General features: G+C 52.8%; 1 long non-coding RNA gene across 1 annotated transcript; it reads left to right on the forward strand.

Moving 5' to 3' along the window:
• Positions 1–16,479: 16,479 nt before the first annotated feature.
• On the forward strand, positions 16,480–18,432 carry LOC127463472 (uncharacterized). The gene is made up of 3 exons (XR_007900850.1): positions 16,480–17,045; positions 17,625–17,734; positions 18,318–18,432. It is a non-coding gene; the product is annotated as an uncharacterized LOC127463472 (long non-coding RNA).
• Positions 18,433–18,915: the final 483 nt, after the last annotated feature.

Raw genomic sequence — 18,915 nt, forward strand, 5'->3', positions numbered from 1 at the left:
GAGTTTCGTGGGAAGAGCCCCTTCTTCCCCTTTTCCACTTTTTCCCCTTTTTGTTGTTCAACCAATACACAGATATCCTTTAATAAAGAGCTGCTATTTTTCCTTTTTCCATACAGCCTCAATTGGAGTCTCTTAATTTCTGATTTACAGTTGCTTAGAGGGAGGAGTTTGGTTTTCCTCATAACTCATCCTCCTTAGCAAAACACTTCAGTCTCACTCAACTGAGACAGAGGTGCTGCCCCATGCTCCTGCCCTTGCCATTGCACATCCCCACATCCCAGAGCCCCAGCAAGAGCCCTGAGGGATGAGGCAGGCACAGGATCTCCCTTCCCAGGGCTGGGGGTCAGGCCTTGGCCCTTTGCAAGAACAAAACAAAGCCAGATTTATTCAGCATCACAGACCCCGGGACTTTGCTTGTCCCCACCTGTCATCACTGCCTCCAGTTTTCGGCTCTGACTGAAAGCAGGGGACAATTTCTGAGTGCTGGGCCTCAGTGGGGCCCATTAACGCCAGGAGAAACTGTGGACTTGGATCTGACTTGGAATTCTTCAGAGCTTTCTTGAACTTGCTCTTTGTCTCATGTTCAGGGACTCATCCCCAACCCCCGAGGGTCATTCAGTGCCTGGGGCTGTGTCTGTGCTGCTGAGCTGGGCCGGGCTCCTGGCACACAGGGAGCTCCTGGCAAGCGGGCAGCGCTGCAGAGAGACAGCTCTGCCCAGGAGCAGCTCCTCTGCACAGCCCAGCAGGGCTGAGGGTACTGCTGGAGATTTCTAAGAGCAATTTTCAAGAAATGCAGCAAGGCAGGGGCATCCTGAAAGGGAAGGATCCTGTACTTCCAGTGTTCTGCTTCGGGTTCCCAGGGACGGGCAACGGGAAAGATCAATTCATGTCTCCATTCAGGAGGAAGCATGGAAAATCCAAAGCTGTTCTTCTTCGAGGACAATGGCACAGGGAGTGTCAGAAATCAGCCCCCTGGGCCTCACAGGCAGCAGCAGTGGTGCTTTTCCAGCCTCCTCAGGGTTGCTCTGCTGTTGCCATCAGAGCCTGCCCAGCCAGAGGTGCCCCTGGGCACCAGAGTGCCCTGGGCTGGGAGGGCTCTGCAGGGCAGAGCTGAGCACCCAGGGCTGGGATGGGCTCTGGAGGCACTGCCAGGGCCCAGCCCTGGGCACAGGGAAGCAGCTGCTGGCAGGGGCAGCTCCAGGCAGCAGAGCCAGAGCACTCCTCTGCATCGCCCTCTGCTCAGCTGCACAGGGAAAGAGGGAAGAGTTAGGAGGAATTGATTTTGCAAGTGGAGTCTTCACAAAAACCCACCTTTTTTCCAGGCATCTTTGAAGGGGATCATCCACCAAGAGAGAGGTGCAAATAGCACAGGGTACCTGTGTGCTGAGCAGCAGGTCACTTGTGGGCAGAGCAGCTCTCCTGAGTCTGCCCTGGGGCACAGGGAGCCCTTTGGGACCTCAGAGCTGTCCAGGGTTCAGGCTCAGAGCAATGGGGAGGGTGAGAATTCCTGCCCGGTCAAGGAAAGTGCTCTCACTGAGCAGCACAGAGCTGAGTTGAACAAAGTTCCCCAAAGAAATCCAAAGAATTTGGAGTAGATTGTAAAGCAGCAGAGGATTGACTCAAGGCAGCCCTGCCCTGACTGTGCTGCCTCTCCTGTCCCCTCCCCAGCGCGGGACGCGCAGAGGCCGCCCGGCTCCCCCCAGCCAAGGCCTGCTGGGCCCCGCCAGCAGCAGCTGCTGGCCCAGTCACTTCCAGTCACTCCCAATAGGATACCAGTTGCCCCTTGCATGGTCCCAGTTGCTCCCAGTCCCCCCCAGGATGGTTCCTTTCCCTCTCAGGGACTCCCAGTCTGAGTCCAGTATGGCCCCAGGCACTTTCAGTCACTACCTGGACGATGCCATTTGCCCCCTGCATGGTCCCAGTTGCTCCCAGGATGATCTCAGTATGTGTCCAGTATGTGTCCCAGTATGGCCCCAGGAACTTGCAGACACTTGCAGTACAAATCCAGTTTGATCCCAGTCATCCCAGTATGGTTGCAGTGCCTCTCACATACTCCCAGTAGTATTGTAGTCACTCCCAGTATGGTCCCAGCATGAGGCCAGCACGGGCCCAGCTGCTCCCACTCTGATCCCAGTTGCCCTCAGTGTGGTTGCTCCAGGATGGATCAGGAATGGGGACCCCTTTGCGCCCCCCTCTTGTGTCACCCTGTTCTGAGGGAGCTTTGGGGGGACATCTGCACCCCAACACAGCATCCAACACATCCCAAAGTGTACTGGGACCCTCTTGAACCTGGGAATTCAGGGGAACCATGGAAAAACCCTTGTCAGAGAGAAAATTGGGTGACCCGAGTCCTGGATGCTTTTAGGAAAGAGGTCTGAACATTTCTTGAATAATGGGGGGGGGTGACTTCTTTATTCTTGACCTTTCCAGTTCTCCATTTGGGGGCAGGATGTCCTCTGGGCCAATGTTTTGTTCCCTTTGCAGTGAGTGCAGCCTCAGAGGGCTGAGCCCTCTCTGGCTGGGCTTGGCCTCTCCTGCAGAGACTCAGGCCTGGCTGGGCTGCCCCAGGCAGACGCTGCAGGAAGAAGAGCTCAGGCCGCCTGGGTCTGGTGTCCCTGGGGCTCAGCCTGTGCCCCATTGCTGGGCAGGGGCTGAGCCCCACCTCTGCCTCGGGGCCTTGGCCAAAGGGCTGCCAAGGAAGAGGCCCAGGAGCCTTGGGGCCTGCCCAGCTTTCCTCCTCCCTGGGGGCTCTCAGTCCTCCCCTGACACCGTGTGGGCCCAAGGCCTTGCTGGCTTTGGGCACACGGCCCGCCGGCACCATCCCAGCGGCCTGACCCCCCTCCTTCCCCTCTCTCCAGCCTCTCCTGCCTTTTCTGGCAAGGGGCCATCCAAGGCAAACCCCGGTTCTCAGCAATGGCACCTGTGGCACGGCTGCAAGGCTCGAGTGGGCCAGGCAAGAGCAGGAGCACCGAGAGCCTGAGGAGCCAGGAGATGCCCTGGCTGGGCATGGTGCTGCTGCGGGACGAGCTGACACCTCTGCACAGTCTCTGCCCGTCCCTGCCAGCCGACTTCTGCCCAGGCTCTGGGCACGGGGACGCAGCACTGACAGTTTTCAGCCACCGCGCTGTTCCACAGAGGCTGTGATGTCACAAGGCCCTTGCCTGGCAGCCAGGAGATGGGCAAGGCAAGGCAAGGACGGAGCCTCCGAGCCACCAGCACGCTGTCCCCAAAGGCTGGGGTGGCACAGAAACCCAGAGTCCATGAGGTTGGCAGAGACTTGTGAGATCAACCGGCGTCCAGCCTACGCCCCATCCCCAGCACGTCAAGCCGACCACGGCACTCAGTGCCATGGCCAGTCTTTGCTTAAACACCTCCAGGGACGCTGACTCCACCACCTCCCTGGGCAGTCCATTTCAATACGTAATCCCTGTTTCTCTCCAAAAAGTCCTGCTCCTGTCCCTGACAAACAACCCCTGACAGGCAGGTCCTCGTGTCCTCTTGTCCTGTCGCCTGTTGCCTCGGAGAAGGGGCTGACCCCCACCTGGCTCCAGCCTCCTGTCAGGAAGTTGTAGACAGGGAGAAGGTCAGCCCCGAGCCTCCTCTTCTCCAGGCTGGAGAAGCCCAGCTCCCTCAGCTGCTCCTCACAGGACATGCACTGCAGACCCTTGCCCAACTCCATTGCCCTGCACTCCACCCACTGCAGCCCCTCAAGGTTCTCCCTGAATTGAGGGGCCCAGAGCTGGACACAGCACTCCAGGGGTGGCCTCACCAGTGCCCAGTCCAGCAGAAGCATCACTGCCCTGCTCCTGCTGCCACACTCTTTCTGATCCAGGCCAGCCTGCCCTTGGCCTTCTTGCCCACCCGGGCACCCGCTGGCTCAGGTTCAGCCTCTGTCCACCAGCACCCCCAGGGCCTCTCCCACGGGGACCCTTTGCAGCTCCTCTGCCCCCGGCCTGGAGCTGCAGGGGGTTCTTGTGGCCAGAGGCCCCAAAGGCACCAAAGGCACTCTTGAACCTCATGCCCACGGGCTCGGTCCAGAGGTCCAGCCTGGCCAGGTCGCTCTGCACAGCCTTCCTGCACTCCAGAACATCCACACTGCAAGCCAGCTTGGGGTCCTCTGCCAATTTGCTCCTGGAAGACTCAATGCCCTCCTGCACATCCCCACGAAAAATAGGCAACAGGACTGGGCCTGTTACCCAACAAGTTCTAGTGCTTGACAAAGGAGCCCACCCAGCAGTGGGGAGAAACTGCTGGCAGGAGATTGAATGGGGGCAATAGACAATGGATGATGGACAAGTTCTGGCCCATGGCCATTTGTTAGAAAAACAAAGTAAAAGTTAAAGGCCTGCCATATTTCAGTGGTCAGAGACCTGGCAGAGAAATCTATTTTTGAGACCTGGACACCAAGAAGGCAGAATTTCTAAAACACAAAGACCCTTAGAGAAACCAAAGACAAAACTAACACAGACAGTTACTGAGGCTCTCTCTATCCAGGGAAAAGACAAGAAAAGGACAAAAACTGTGGACTAAGCATCATGCAAAGTGAGAAATCGAGAGCCAATAGAAGAGAGAAGAAGAATTCCTGCAGAGAACTGGTAAGCCAATGGACAGGAATTCCTTTGTCTGCTAAAATGTAGAAATAGTTAAAAGCTTTGAGAACTGATGTACAGGTGTTAGAGAGCAATTCCTGTGTCCCTTCAGCGCTGAATGAAGTAGGGTCACCTCTGGAACCCAACCAACTGCTCAGAGATTTTATTCCCCGGCTTTCACTGACAGTTTCTGGGGACCCAGATGAGACAAAGCAGCGCCGACAGGGCAGAGCAGAGGAATCGTTGGCCCTGCAGCGTGTACCAAAGGAGTTTTGGGGAGATCTTCCAATTCCCTGGTCTGGAGAGTTCACCACGCCTTCTTTTCTGGGAAAAAGAACAGGCCATGAATTTTGGGTCCTTGATTTTAAGGCCTTTTGCCTGCACATAAGGCACAGCAATGGGAAGGACGCAGCGTGAGGCTGAGAGGTTTCTGTCATGGTTTGTGGGCTTGGGTGAGATTGGGCCAGAATTACAGGACACCTGTAAAATCTGGGCTTTGGGAAAGGTTGGGGAGGGTTGGGAAAGGTGTTCAAAGGGTGGTTTTGCCTGAGGTGTTAAACATGGGAGCGGGTCTATCTTCCCAATTCCCAAGAGAAGAGATCCCAGAAAGCTCCCCTGAAGGTTGAGTTTAAGGGAACAGGAGAAGAGACTGAGGGTAAGGGGTTTCTTTCCTGGAGGGAAGGGCTGTCGTTCACTTGCAGGAGCCCTGCGCTGAAATTGCCAGTCTGACTGCCCACACTGAACACAGCTGAAGATTCCTGCCAGACAAAAAGTGCCAGGACAGAAAGCTCTTGCTGCCCATGGAGTGCCCAGGGTGGCCCCCAACTGCATATGAAACCCGAAGGTTCCAGGCTTTCTTTCCTGGGGGAAAGGCCGTGACATCCCAAAGAGTCCCGTGGCAGACAGGTGGGGCTGCACTGTGGGGGTGTGAGGTGTTGGTTCTTTGGTTTCCAGGGACTATTCCAGAATGGAGAGGACAGGCTGTGACATCACAAAGGGGCCCATGGCACACGGGTGGGGTTGAACTGTCACATGGTGGGGCCTTGGTTCTTTGGTTTCCAGAGGCTAGAAATTAAGAGACTTCAGGTGGAAGTGTGGAAAAGAAGAAACCTTTTATTAACAAAATCTGAATAAACAGCAAATGATGCAACCAAAAGCTTTCAGAAGAAACAAAACAAAGTCCCAAATCCCCAGGTGGGGGGGAGAAACTGTCCCGGCAGTTCAAAGCTCTCTCAGCCCCGTGTGCTCGCAGCCAGCAGTGAAGGAGTCCCTTTTCCCAGGGGCAGTCCCCAAAGCAGAACACCTCGCTCCCAGATGGATTGGGCTCTCTCTCTCTCTCTCTCTCTCGGTTGCTCTCCACGAGGTGTCCCGGGGGGAAAAAACTTATCTCAGGAAAAGAGAACAAGGTGGCCAAAACCAGCTCCCGCTCTGTCCGGTCCCGGACAAACCCCAAAAGCCCCCGAACAAAGGACCCCCCGCCCTCCCCGCGGCCACCACGGTGTCCCCGAGAGCCGCCCTCCCCCCACTGCCCCTGCCCAGCGCCTGCGGCTCCGCTCCAACCCACCCCATCCCGGGAGACACAGATGGGAATGGGGGGGACACTGGGAAACAATTCCAACACCTCTTTTCAAACCTCTGACACCTGGTTCCCAGACATTCCCAAAGAAGGGGCTTCCCGTGGCCTCGAGCCAGGGACCAACCTTTGGATTGAACCAACTCCTGGAGAGACACGTTCCCATCCCTGTCCCCATTCCCATCCCTGTCCCCATTCCCATTCCTGGGGTTCCCATCCCTCTCCCCATTTCAATTCCTGGGGTTCCCATCCCTCTCCCCATTCCCACTTCCTGCTGTGCCAACCTGCTCCCAGTGTCCCCGTTCCTGTCCCCACTATCCCTATCCTGGTATCCCATGTCCCCATTCCCAATCCTGGTGACTCCAACCTGCTCCCAGTGTCCCCATTCCCATTCCTGGAGTTCCCATTCCCATTCCTGCTGTCCCCAACCTGCTCCCAGTGTCCCCATCCCTGTCCCCAATGTCCCCATCCCAATCCCCCCGTCCCCATTCCTATTCCTGCTTCCCAGACAGGAACTGCCGGATGCCGGAGGAGGGAGCCAGGATTTATTGCCCAAAGCAGGAGATTTTCACACCCAAATTAAAGCCTCCGGAATAATCGTGGTCCTGGGTTCCACACGGGAAAAAGCAGGAAGTTGATCCATCGGGAAGAGCCGCAGGGGGGTCGGGGTGGGTGGGAGCAGCGGGATGAGCTCTGCCAGCAGCTCCTGCCTTTCCGCAGGGAGAGGGAAGGGGCAGATCCAGCTCCGGGATCACTCAGGCTGTGATTCCTGCTGGGATGAGAGTGGGGAAAGGAGTCACCATGTCCCTATTCTCATCCCAGGGGATGGAGCCGGCTGTGGAGACCAGGGAGAGTAGGAACTGCTCTGGATTCCCTCCTGATCCTACTCTGTCCATCTCACCCCAATCCCACCCCAATCCCACTCCAGAATCCAGCCCTTATCCCAGTCCACAATTCCACCTGATCCCACTCTGGAATCCTGTCCTAGTTAGAACAGCTGGGACCGATTCATCACTGGATGGGTGTAGCCCAAAACTGTGTATTCTATGGCCCTCCATGCCATTTTCCCAGGAACTGTTGTTGGGGGGGGGAGGCCTGTGAGGTGGCGGGGGTGTTCCTGTCCTCATATCCTTTTATGGAATTCCTCTCTCTGAGTATCCTCATACCCTTTTATGGAATTCCCCTCTCTGAGTATCCTCATACCCTTTTATGGAATTCCCCGCTCTGAGGGAACGAACTGAGCATCCTTTTATGGAATTCCCCACTCTGAGGGGAGGACTGGGCATTCCTGCCTGAACTGGAGAATATATAAACCTGGAGTTTCAGAACCTTTTTAGCACTCGTGGGATCCAGAGGAGGACTGCAGCTCACTGCTCTCAACCAGCCTGAGATCACCCCCCTCAACTGGACTGCAACCACCACTTTTGACCAGACTGCAACAGCTCTCCCACCAGCAGGTATTTTTCCCCTCTCCCTTTACTTTGGACTCGGGGGGGGGGCCCAAGGAACAGCACTTTGTTCATGGTCCAGGGTGGTGGGTTCTACATTTGGGTTTTGTTGCTTAAACCCAATTGCTTGTCTGTATGATCAGACTTATTGGGCAAGGGGGGCCAAAGTAGGGGGGCCCAGAGAGGGGAGAGCAGAGAGGGGCAATCCCGGAGCTGGGGGACCCACGAAATGCTGGGGGGGGGGGGCAGAGAGGGAGCGCCGGGCCCCTTAAGCGGGGGTCCCGGAGAGGGGGAAGGCCTTGGAGTGTAGAGAGGAGGGGGGGCCTTGAGGCGGGGTGGGAGCCGAGAGCGCCAAGAGGTTTGCGAGGGTGGGAGCTGAGAGAGGAGGGCCGGCCGGCCCCGGGAGGCAGAGTGGGGAGAAGTGAGCCCTGGGACCGCCCTGGCAACACTCAAGGGGACCCCGGTGAGTGGAAACCCCCAAGAGCCGCGGGACCCCCGGCAGCCTGGAGAAGGGGGACCCCCAATGCAGGCAGAAGTGCCATCAGGCCAGACAGGGGGGACCCCCCTAACCCCAGAGAGCAGAGAGGGGGAATTCTGGGATGGGGTTTTGGGCTGAATCTTTGTGTTCTGGGAGTTTTTATGAGCACAAGATGCCCTGTGCGTTCTAGGGATGGACTTGGGCAGGAGAAACCCCCAAGTCAATGCGCTCACCCCTTTTTCCCCCCTCCATCAGGATTTCTGCTTCCCAAAGCTTGGGCGGATGGAGGAGGAGGCTGGGAGGAAGAGGAAGATGCCGCGGGCCCCCCAGGCAGGTGAGGAGGAAGTCAGTGCCCCTTTGGGTGGGTCTTTTGTCTTTTGTGGCCGTCCTGCTGGGGCCGGAGTTGGGGGGATGTCCTTGGGCTTCCCTGTGGGCCGGAGGTAAGTCTCCTGCGTGTCCTTGTTGCTTCCTGCCCCAGGCCCCGAGGTGAGGCCAGAGAGCGCGGAGGACAAATCCCGGCGGCAGAGCCTGGTGGGAGAGGCCGTTTTGAAGGGCTCCCCGGCGCAGGAAGGCAGCGCGGAGGAAAAGGGTCGGAGATGCCCCCGCAGGAGGGGCTCCAAAGCCATCCCAGGGGGCTGTGAGGAGGAAAGAGCCAGCGTGTGCCGGGAAGGCGGCCGGAGCTTGAGGCGGAGCTGCGAGCTGGTGGTCCCTGAGCAGCCTCCCAGCAGGGAAAAGCCCTTCAGCTGCTTGGAATGTGGGAAGAGCTTCAGGACGAGAACCAACCTCCTGACGCACCAGCTCATCCACACTGGGGAACGACCCTACACGTGTGGGGAGTGTGGGGAGAGCTTCAGTGACCGCTCCAACCTCCACAAGCACTGTCGCATCCACACTGGGGAACAGCCCTACACGTGTGGGGAGTGTGGAAAGAGCTTCAATCAGAGCTCCAACCTGCTCCAACACCAGATGATCCACAGTGGGGAAAGGCCCTACATGTGTGAGGAATGTGGGAAGAGCTTCACTCATAGCTCCCACCTGCTCCGACACCAGATGATCCACAGTGGGAAAGGCCCTACACGTGTACGGAGTGTGGGAAGAGCTTCAGGGACATCTCCAGCCTTTGCAAACACCGTTGCATCCACACCAGGGAATGGCCCTACAAGTGCTTGGAATGGGGGAAGAGCTTCAGCACAAGCACCAAGCTGCTCAACCACCAGCACATCCCCACTGGGGAACAGCCCTACACGTGTAGGGAATGTGGGACAGCTCCACCCTCTACACCCACCTTCGCATCCACATCAGGGAGAGGTCCTTCCACTGTGGGGAGTGTGGGAAGAGCTTCAGGCAGAGCTCTTCCTTGACCTCCCACCAACGGACCCACCGGTAAGAGAAGCCCCGAGTGCCCCGACTGCGGGAAGAGCTTCGGCCGCTGCTCCAACTCCATCAGCCATGGGAGGACCCGCGTTGGATGATCCACAGGGACCCCCGTTGGGCACAGACCTGGTGTGCTGGTTTTAAGGTAAACCAGCAGGGGAAATGACAGCAGTGACATCACAGGGACAGTGGTGACATCACAGGGACATTGGTGATATCACGGGGACACTGGTGACATCACCGGGGGTTAATTTTGGTGTGAAAATCTCCTGCTTTGGGCAATAAATTCTGGCTCCTCCTCCGGCATCTGGCAGTTCCTCCCTGGGAACCAGGAATGGGAATGGGGACAGGGGGAATGGGAATGGGAACACCTGGAACGGGAATGGGAACATTGGGAGCAGACTGGGAAGAACAGGAATGGGAATAGAGACATCAGGAACTGGGAATGGGGGCACCTGGATTGGGAATGGGGACACCGGGAGAGGGAATGGAGACACTGGGAGCAGGTTAGGGACACCAGGAATGGGAATGGGGACACCTGGAATTGGAATGGAGACACCAGAAACTGGGGTGGGAACACCTGGAATGGGAATTTGTGGAATGGGAATGGGAACACCTGGAATGGGAATGGGAACATTGGGAGCAGATTGAGGACACCAGGAATTGGAATGGATACACCAGGAATGGGAATGGGGACACCTAGAATGGGATGGAACACCTGGAAAGGGAATTGGAACACGTGGAATGGGAATGGGAAAACCTGGAATGGGAATGAGAATGCCTGGAATGGGAATGGGGACATTGGTAGCAGACTGAGGACACCAGGAATGGGAATGGGGGCAGCAGGAATTGGAATGGGGACACGTGGAATGGGGATGGGAACACCTGGAATGGGGATGGGAACACCTGGAATGGAAATGGGGACACCAGGAATGGGATAGGAAACTCTGGAATGGGAATAGGAACACCTGGAATGGGAATGGGGACATCTGGAATGGGAATGGGGACATCAGGAATGGGGATGGGAACACCTGGAATGGAAATGGGGACACCAGGAATGGGAATGGGAACACTGGGAGTAGGTTGGGGACACCAGGAACGGGAATGGGAACACCTGGAATTGGAATGGGGACACCTGGAATGGGAATGGGAACTCGTGGAATGGGAATGGGAAGGCCTGGAATGGGAATGGGAACATTGGGAGTAGACTGGGGACACCAGGAATTGAAATGGGAACACCTGGAATGGGAATGGAGACACCTGGAATGGGAATAGGGAAAACAGAGGTGGGATGGGAACACCTGGAATGGGAATGGGGACAATAGGAATGGGAATGGAGACCCCTGGAATTGGAATGGGAACACCAAGAACTGGGAATGGGGAAACCAGAAGTGGGATGGGAACATCAGCAATGGGAGGAGGGACAATAGGAATGGGAATGGGGACACCTAAAATGGGATGGAACACCTGGAAAGGGAATTGGAACACCTGGAATGGGAATGGGAACACCTGGAATGGGAATGGGAACAACTAGCAATGGGATGGGAACACCTGGAACAGGAATGCAAACCCGTGGAATGGGAATGGGAACACCCGGGCCTGGGCTGCGTCCCTGGTGAAACAGGAGGCCAGGCCCAAAAGAGTTCACTAAGAAATTTGGGCCTGCTAACAAGCTCCCAACAGCCAAGACGGGGGGGGTCCCACACACACACCTGGGGGGTCACACACACACCTGGGGGTCACACACACACACCTGGGGGTCACACACACACCTGGGGGGTCACACACACACCTGGTCACACACACACGCCTTCGTTAGCATGTTCTGTATACACTTAAAAATACAAGGAACGACGCATAAAGCAGCTAACAATATCAGCAAAAGTGAAATAGCTTGTTTAGTGATTTCAGCAAGCCATGGTCCTAAACCTAACTTTGCTAACCATTCTCTAATAGGATCCTTTTGGATTTTAGACTCATCCAAATGACCTTGCATTTCCTTTAGTTTTTGGTAGATGGACTGAGAGTGATCAGAAAGATTCATACAACACATGCCTTCAAATTCCTCACATCCATGCCCCTGAGCCAGCAATAGAAAATCTATAGCTGCTTTGTTCTGTAAAACAGCGTCTTATTTCATCAAAGTCATGAGCCAATTCCCCTAGAATTTTCGAGGTTCTATTCATTTGATTCCTTGCCCAACAAGCTGTTCTTTGGACAAGAACCAGACTCTTTTTTGCTCCAAGGGGGGCAAATAGGGATGCAAAGAAGTTTGCCGTAGGTGACCAAAATTTAATGGGTTGGTTTTCTACTGATTTACAATACTTATCAAATTCAGTGTCTCGTTTGTTCCAAATATTTCTCCTTTTCAACTGCGTTATTTGTCTCATAGTGGGTGTAAACATAGTCAATTTTCCCAAGTAACATGGTCCACCAATGGGATATTTAGGAATGCCAGACCATGCTCTATTACCACAAATTAAGAAATAACCAGGTGGTAAATATTTTGGCTTTGTCACACTGACTGACACATTTTTGACATAGCCTTGGCACCAGGTTACATTCTCGTATGGAGGGTTCTGTGCTGTTATGTTTGTAGTGGATACATTCCCAATTGTTTGTTGCCATTGTAGAAAGGTCTTTTCCTTATTCATATTGAGTCTAAAGCAAGAGTCATTTCCATACACAGCTCCAAATAATTGTAACTCACTGGGGCCATCTGTCATGGTCCTGTTTAGATTAGCCACTAACAAAAGAGATGTCATGCCTTTGGTGCCGTTTGTGCATTCTTTTGTTACATTGCAGGCTAATTCCACCTTGGTTTTGTCATGATTAGAGCTAACCCATCCTGCAAAATCACTTGTATCAAGGTAAGGAATGCCAATCAGACACGTTTGAAAAGGATCTGACGCTGAGGCTAAACTTAGACAGAAGTCCAATTGACCTGTTTGGTTGGCAAATGTTACCCAAATGTTTTCTCTGGGCCCAACAGGGATACTGGGATGTCCTTGTGTTATCAGAATTATTTTCAAAATCCAAAACCATAAAGAAATCATCATCTTTGACCATGTGCCTCTATACAATAATCTAGATATTGTTGTGGATCGCCTTCAAAGGGACCACCAGGGTATATTGTTGTCAAAGGTGTGTTCTTCTTACACCTGCTTGCTATTATTTTTGTACCTTTGATTATACTCAGTCTTTTTATAATATAATTAGTGTCCCAGCGCAAACCAGCTAATATCCCTTGTTCTTCAGCTTCAAATAATTGTAATGCTTCAGCTATTGGTAAACCTGTTGTTTGCTCTAATTCACGTGTGTATGACTGTAATGATAATGTAAAAGAACACTTTCTGCACCAAATACCAAACAAATTAATTTGCCCAAGCCACCAATTGCTTCCACAAGTCTTACATCTAAACGCAATCAAGGCCAAGCAACCTGGTTCTTTGCATGCAAAGCAATACTCTATACCAAAGCCTCTTCATGAAAAATAATACAGCGAATTCAGTAATTGGATATACTCCTCATAACTATTACACTGTTGAATCTCTAGTTGTATATCTTTGGGTAACCCTTTAATTTCATACAATTGTGGTAGTGTAGTGGTTTGGACTTTGTTTTCCCCCAGAGGCTAAGAGAAGTGGTAGACCCCAAGGGGTGGAAACCCTTGGAAATTTTGAAGTTCTGCCCAATGGGCGCTCCTGAAAAAAAGGAAACATATCACAACCAGACCGGAAGAGAGGAGTTGTAGTTTGGGTTGTTGTAGGAGAGGTGGCCATGTTGTGAGCCACGAGGAAGGGGCTCTAAGCCCCTTGGGCCCTCTGGGGCCTCCCAGCCCTGGCTGGGGGGCTGCAGGGACCTGGAACAGCATAAAGCTGGGCTAGGTGCCTGTAGTTATGCTGGGAGATGTTTTTTTCTCCATGGGCACAGAGCAGCAGCCGGGACTGACCAGAGAAACGGTGGCAGAGAGCCAAGAGATAAGGACCTGAACTGAAGGAGCAGCAGAAGCAACATGCAGCACCACAGAGAAGACTCCTGGAAGACAGAGCCAGGAGAAAGAGAGCCAGGAGCTGAGAGACAGAGTTTGGGGTAAGAGACTGTACCAGCCCCCCAAAACTCCTTTGAGATCCCTCTTGGAAAAGAGGTACATGGACTCCTATTTAGGAGAAGAGTTTTAGACATGCAGCACCGGAGAGAGAGAGGAGCTGAGAAGCTCATAGAGCCCCGGAGCTGGACCGGGACGACCAGATGGAATGCGGGGGGAGTTGACCTTGGCTCCCCCCCCCTCGCACTGCTGCCACGGTGGCAGCCTGAGAGACAGGGCACAGAGGCCCTGCAAGCAAGGAGCTGAGTCTCCTGGGATACCAGACCGTCACAAAGACCCCCTGTGTCTTCGTGATATGATGTGGTGATACGACCTTGTCTGGGGTTACGAAGCCCACGGAAGACCCCTTTGCCTGTGTCAAGGGGGTCGAGGGAGAGCTTGGATATCTCCCATGTGAGTGCTGGCAGAAAGCCAGCTGTCAGCTGCTGCATGTGGAGAAGACAGACAGACTGCTGCCTCAGAAGATGCTGCTGCTTAAGGACTGGAAGGGATCTGTCCTTCTTTCCCTCCTGGACTTTTATTTGGAGGGGAGAAGAGATCTGGTCCATTGTAAATACTATATGTCATGGTAGAGATAGTTGTGATCGTGTGTATAATGTGATGTTATATTTATTTGTACAGTCATTGTAATATATTCCCTTTCCCCCACTTTGAGTCTGGTGTGTTTTGTCTGGAAAAGCCCATCTCACATTGGGTTGAGATAAGGGAGGGGGATGGAGCTAGGGAATTGGATTTTTTGGGGCTATCTCAAACCATGACACATAGTTACAATTAAAGCTTCATTTTTTTTAACCTCATGGTATGATCACTATAGCCCAGAATACCATGATTTGAGTAGCACAAGATTTCTATAAGCAGCACCAGCATAGCAAGATTTTGTAAGCCCTTTAGCACCGAACTGTACAGCACAGCTCAGCTTATGATGCCTGATCACCTGGACCTGATCACTCTGCAGGCCCGGGCACATCCTAATCCTTGGTTTGTCATGTCAATATAACAATCTTAATCTAGACTTGAAACACATTAACAGAACAGGAGTGGCCCTTTCAGGGGAGAAGAGTCTGTTTGGTATTAAGATGGGGCTCTGTGTGCTGCTGTGCTGCCCTGTGCTGCTGTGAGGCCATCCCAGCCTGGCAGGCAGGTGCCTGTGACCTGCAAGGCCTGTGAGGAGCAAAGGAGTCGGCCTGGGGCCTGGAAATGTGAAGGCTGATAGGGAGGGGGAGAAGGGGTCTTCCTGGCGCACTGGACCTTCAGGGACTGACGATGAGGGCAAAGGGGACTCATGTAGGACCAGCTTGGTCACAGAGCACAGCTGTTTCTGTCCTAAAATGCCCCCATATGAGCAGGAGGCAGGAGCAGAGGCACTGTTCACGAGTGCCATTGTTGATTGTCTTCATCAGAGAGCTCCTGAAGTGCTGCTGGGAGGACGGTAATACAGGACCTAGACATCAGGTTAGGGCAGGGGCATAAAAAGGTCACCTGAGAGGTGTAATGCAGGAGTAAATGCAGATACTTTGTCTGGGTAAGGGATACAAGGAGCCTCCCCAAGGATGACAGGGATAAAACCAGCTGCTGCAAGACGTGATGAAAAAAGCCATCCAAGCAAAGTCATGCCCGAGCTGGATGCCCCAAGTATAAAAGAAGAAACACCTTGGAGTGGAGCAGGAGCCATATGAACTGTGCTGAGCTGGGCAGGAGTGAAACCACCTGTCCTGAGAAGAACTGAGTAAAACTTGATGCCCCATTCCAGGCAGGGGCCAAACCAGCCAGGTCAAGTGTTGTTAAATAACAACCAGCTGCATCCTTGGCGCATGAGAAACACTATCTGCCTGCTGAGCAGAGGTTACACCAGGTGTCCAGAGGACTGCCTGTTGCTAAACACCTCTGAAACTGTCGGGATAAATAGGACCCTCTAACAAATTGACTTTTTACTGTTAGAAAGCAAGTGATTACTTTTATTTGCAGCCCTGCGTGTGCATGTGGCTGACAAAAATCCTGCCTCCGTACTGACAGCAAGACATCGCTTTTCACCTATTTATACAGATTTGGCAAACAAAGAAATTAATGTTCATTGCTTCCAAATTACATCACTCACTCCCTTTCATTCATTAGTATTCTATGTGGTATTGGTTATTAATTTCTCCCTTTCTACTGTAATAACTTCATATCTTTAATCTTTTTTGTATATTTTCCCTCCCCTAGGGATTTTCTGACACAAATGCTGAGCCTTTGTTAGTCTTCTTCTTTAGCTGCTGGTTTCTGCAGAAGGTCCTTGTAGTCCATAAATCTTGTGTTCCAGATCTCCTCCTTCAACAGGACATCTTTCTCTGACAGGCTTTCTCCACTGAAGCATAACAGGGTTAACTTCAACAAAACTTACAGTTTTAGTACTTTTCCCAGGCTGTGTTCTCCCAAAGGAGCTTATGACAATTTTTACTCCATGCTGGCTAAAGTTGATTTAAGGCTGAACGCACCGCCTATGATGTGTGTTAAAAACAACTAATCAAAAAGTTAATTAGGAACACTAAAAAAATTAGAAAAGTTTTATGATTTCCAACAAGCCCAAAACAACATAGGCCAAGTGCAGCAGGGACAAAACTGTCTCTATCCATTGATGTCAGGAAAAGGCAACAGTAGTAAAACTCAACAGCCACAGGTGCTATTAAGCCGGTATTTGTTTATTTCGGCGCCGGACGTGCAGGGGATAGCTCCGCCTAACACGCGTGTGCCCTCACCATCCAGAGTGGGAGTCTGGCTAAAGCTGCGGCTGATCAAAACCTAAGCAACCCTAGCGGCAGGAGGAAATGTGAAGCTGCTCAAAAGCCATCCAGGAACGTTTTCAGAGCTTGAGGACAAGACAGCAGCTGGGCGGGGGCCAGCAGCCAGCCAAGGCCCTCCCAGCACAGCCTCTGAAGGGTTCCTTTGGCAGTCCCAGTTCAGGGTCAGCCCATGGTTGTACCCTGGGGGCAGATGAAATTAATTGGAAATGAACCCATAAGAGTCCAGGTGCTTTGCTAAGAGTCTCACTGATAGAAGTGGCAGTGAAACCCTCAGCGTCTTGGGGGCCAGAAAAGCTGTGACCTGGCTCAGTTACAGCCCTGAGCAGGCTTTTACTCCTCAGGCCGTGTGGCTCAGGGAAGGTGTGGGAGCTCTGTCAGAGGATGACTAGCCCTTTGCCACCAGCACGGGGGGAGGTCCAGTGGCTTCCACCTGGCGGACGTGCCATGTGGGTTCCTGTGCCCAAGAACCATGTGGTTCCATGTGGTTCCATGTGGTTCCATGTGACCCCATGTCACAAAGGGGCAGAGATGTGGCACCCATCCGGTATCCTGAGGAGCGCGCCAACGAAAATCAGTTGGACAGAGTTGGCCTTCGGGATAACTCAGCTCCTTCCTTTGCTACTTGTGTGCCTGCCTTTTTTGGATGGTTTATTGTTTACTGACCATTTCTCCTCAACTTTCCTCCTCTTTCAAAGGTAATGCTTTGACTTTTGGCACAGATCATAGAGCAGGGTATATGGGATAAAAGTATAGGCTGATTTATACCTTCCTAGCTGTAGGCTGAGCTGTTACAACTTTTATAGGCTGGCCAGGTATGATCTAGGCTAGAATTCCAGTTTGCTGATTCTTGGGTTTTTTCCATAGCCTAGGATAGGTAAGCAGGGAGGTGACTGTAGTCTGAGGGGATGGGCTCAGCCCACCTTGATTGCTGTGGGAGGGAGGGAGGCAGAAAAAGGAGAGCAGCAAAGGCAGCAGTTAAAGTAGTGGCTGAAAGACGGTCACTCCTGGGAGGTGGGAAAGCCAGAGGGCTCTGTTGCTGAGGCAGTGTCAGGAGAGCAGCAGGGCCTCTTCAGAGAAGGTAACGTACATTGGAGCATTTCAAAAGGGCCTTTGAACCCGCTGTGAGTTGGTGCCCCGCGCCTGATCATAAGGGCGTGAGCTGCAGCTCAGCAGCAGTTACGAGCACCACTGAAAGACTTGGTGGTGGATGCCGTTCTGCGTTTATTTAGAGTTTTGATACTTTCGGTGAGCTACAGTAATTTCTTTGCAACTAGGTGACGGGATTGGTGCTGTTCTCTTTCTGGAGAGAAAGACATCCTTGGTCATCTAAAGCATTGCACTCTCTTCCTGAGAGAGGCAATGGCCACAGCAGGGAACGACTCCTGTGAGTAATAGCTTCACCAGCAGGTTTGGACTTTGTGAACTGCCACAGACAACTGACATGGCTGGGGGTCAAATCCCAGAATGATGTGCTCACAACCTAGAGTGATCTCTGGGATGTTTCCTGAGAGCAGTCCAACTGACCCCCGTGTTTACAATTAGACCCAGGAAAACACCTTTTGTCGCTCCTCTGACACTAGGTACAAGACTTTGAAAGCTGCCATTGCTCGTAGAGAGGTCTGCCATCCTTTGGGTTACCTTCCGTGCTCAGTATTTACTTGTTTTCAACAAGTTACAATCAGGAAAAGGGATGGCTTCACTGATAATCCAGTCTAGAACTCTACTGAGAAAGGAAGGTAGCCTGTGGCCCAGAAATCAGATTGTGGGTTTGTTGGACTCTCAGCAACGTAAACAGGGGAATGGATTTTTCCAAAACAGTAAATTTAAATGGCACTGTTTAAGCTTCCCCTGATGTTGTTGGGTTGGCAGTTGAAGCAGATGGTCCTGAGTGCTCCTGTAGAGACCTCACTGTTTAAATATGCCTTTGTGCCTCATTTCATCTCTTTTCAAATGGAATTTCCCTGCAGTCATTGCCGAGGGAATGACTCCGCCACAAAGGATCCTCTTTCCCCCAGAGAAGATTTGCATGGTCTGGCAGCAAAGACAGAGTGCTGGAGCAGGACTCCTCAATGTGGGCAACACCTGCTTCCTTAATGCTGTCCTGCAATGCCTGACATACACCCCGCCGCTGGCCAACTATCTGCTCTCCCGGGAGCACAGCCAGGCCTGTGAGTACTCTTAGGGACATCTCCCTGTGAATCTGTTAATCAAATCCCAAGGATTCCCAGAACCTGAAATTTGATTTAGGAGAAAAGCAGCCCTTTGTCAGCCCCAGAACTTGTGTTCTTTGTACACTCAGGAGCCACCTGTCCTGTCCAGCTGTCTTATTCTTCAGGAAGGCACATCTTTCTAGCTCTGGGTCTCTATTCCTGCAAGTTAAAACCTCAGTTTAGCATTCCTCTGAAGAACATTTTCTATGCACTAAAACGTCCCGTGCTTGTTGAAACACTGGGAGGAGTGGCATATTGCACTGGAGTGGGAGTGGAAGAAGAGGAGTATTCCACCACTAGGGCTATTTAGTTAACCAGAGGACCTTCTCTCCCTCCCTCCTCAGGTCACCAACAA

The sequence above is a fragment of the Manacus candei genome, unplaced genomic scaffold (assembly GCF_025592945.1).
Source record: "Manacus candei isolate 608988 ecotype Guabito, Panama unplaced genomic scaffold, ASM2559294v1 h1tg000162l, whole genome shotgun sequence".
Classification (NCBI taxonomy): Eukaryota; Metazoa; Chordata; class Aves; order Passeriformes; family Pipridae; genus Manacus; species Manacus candei.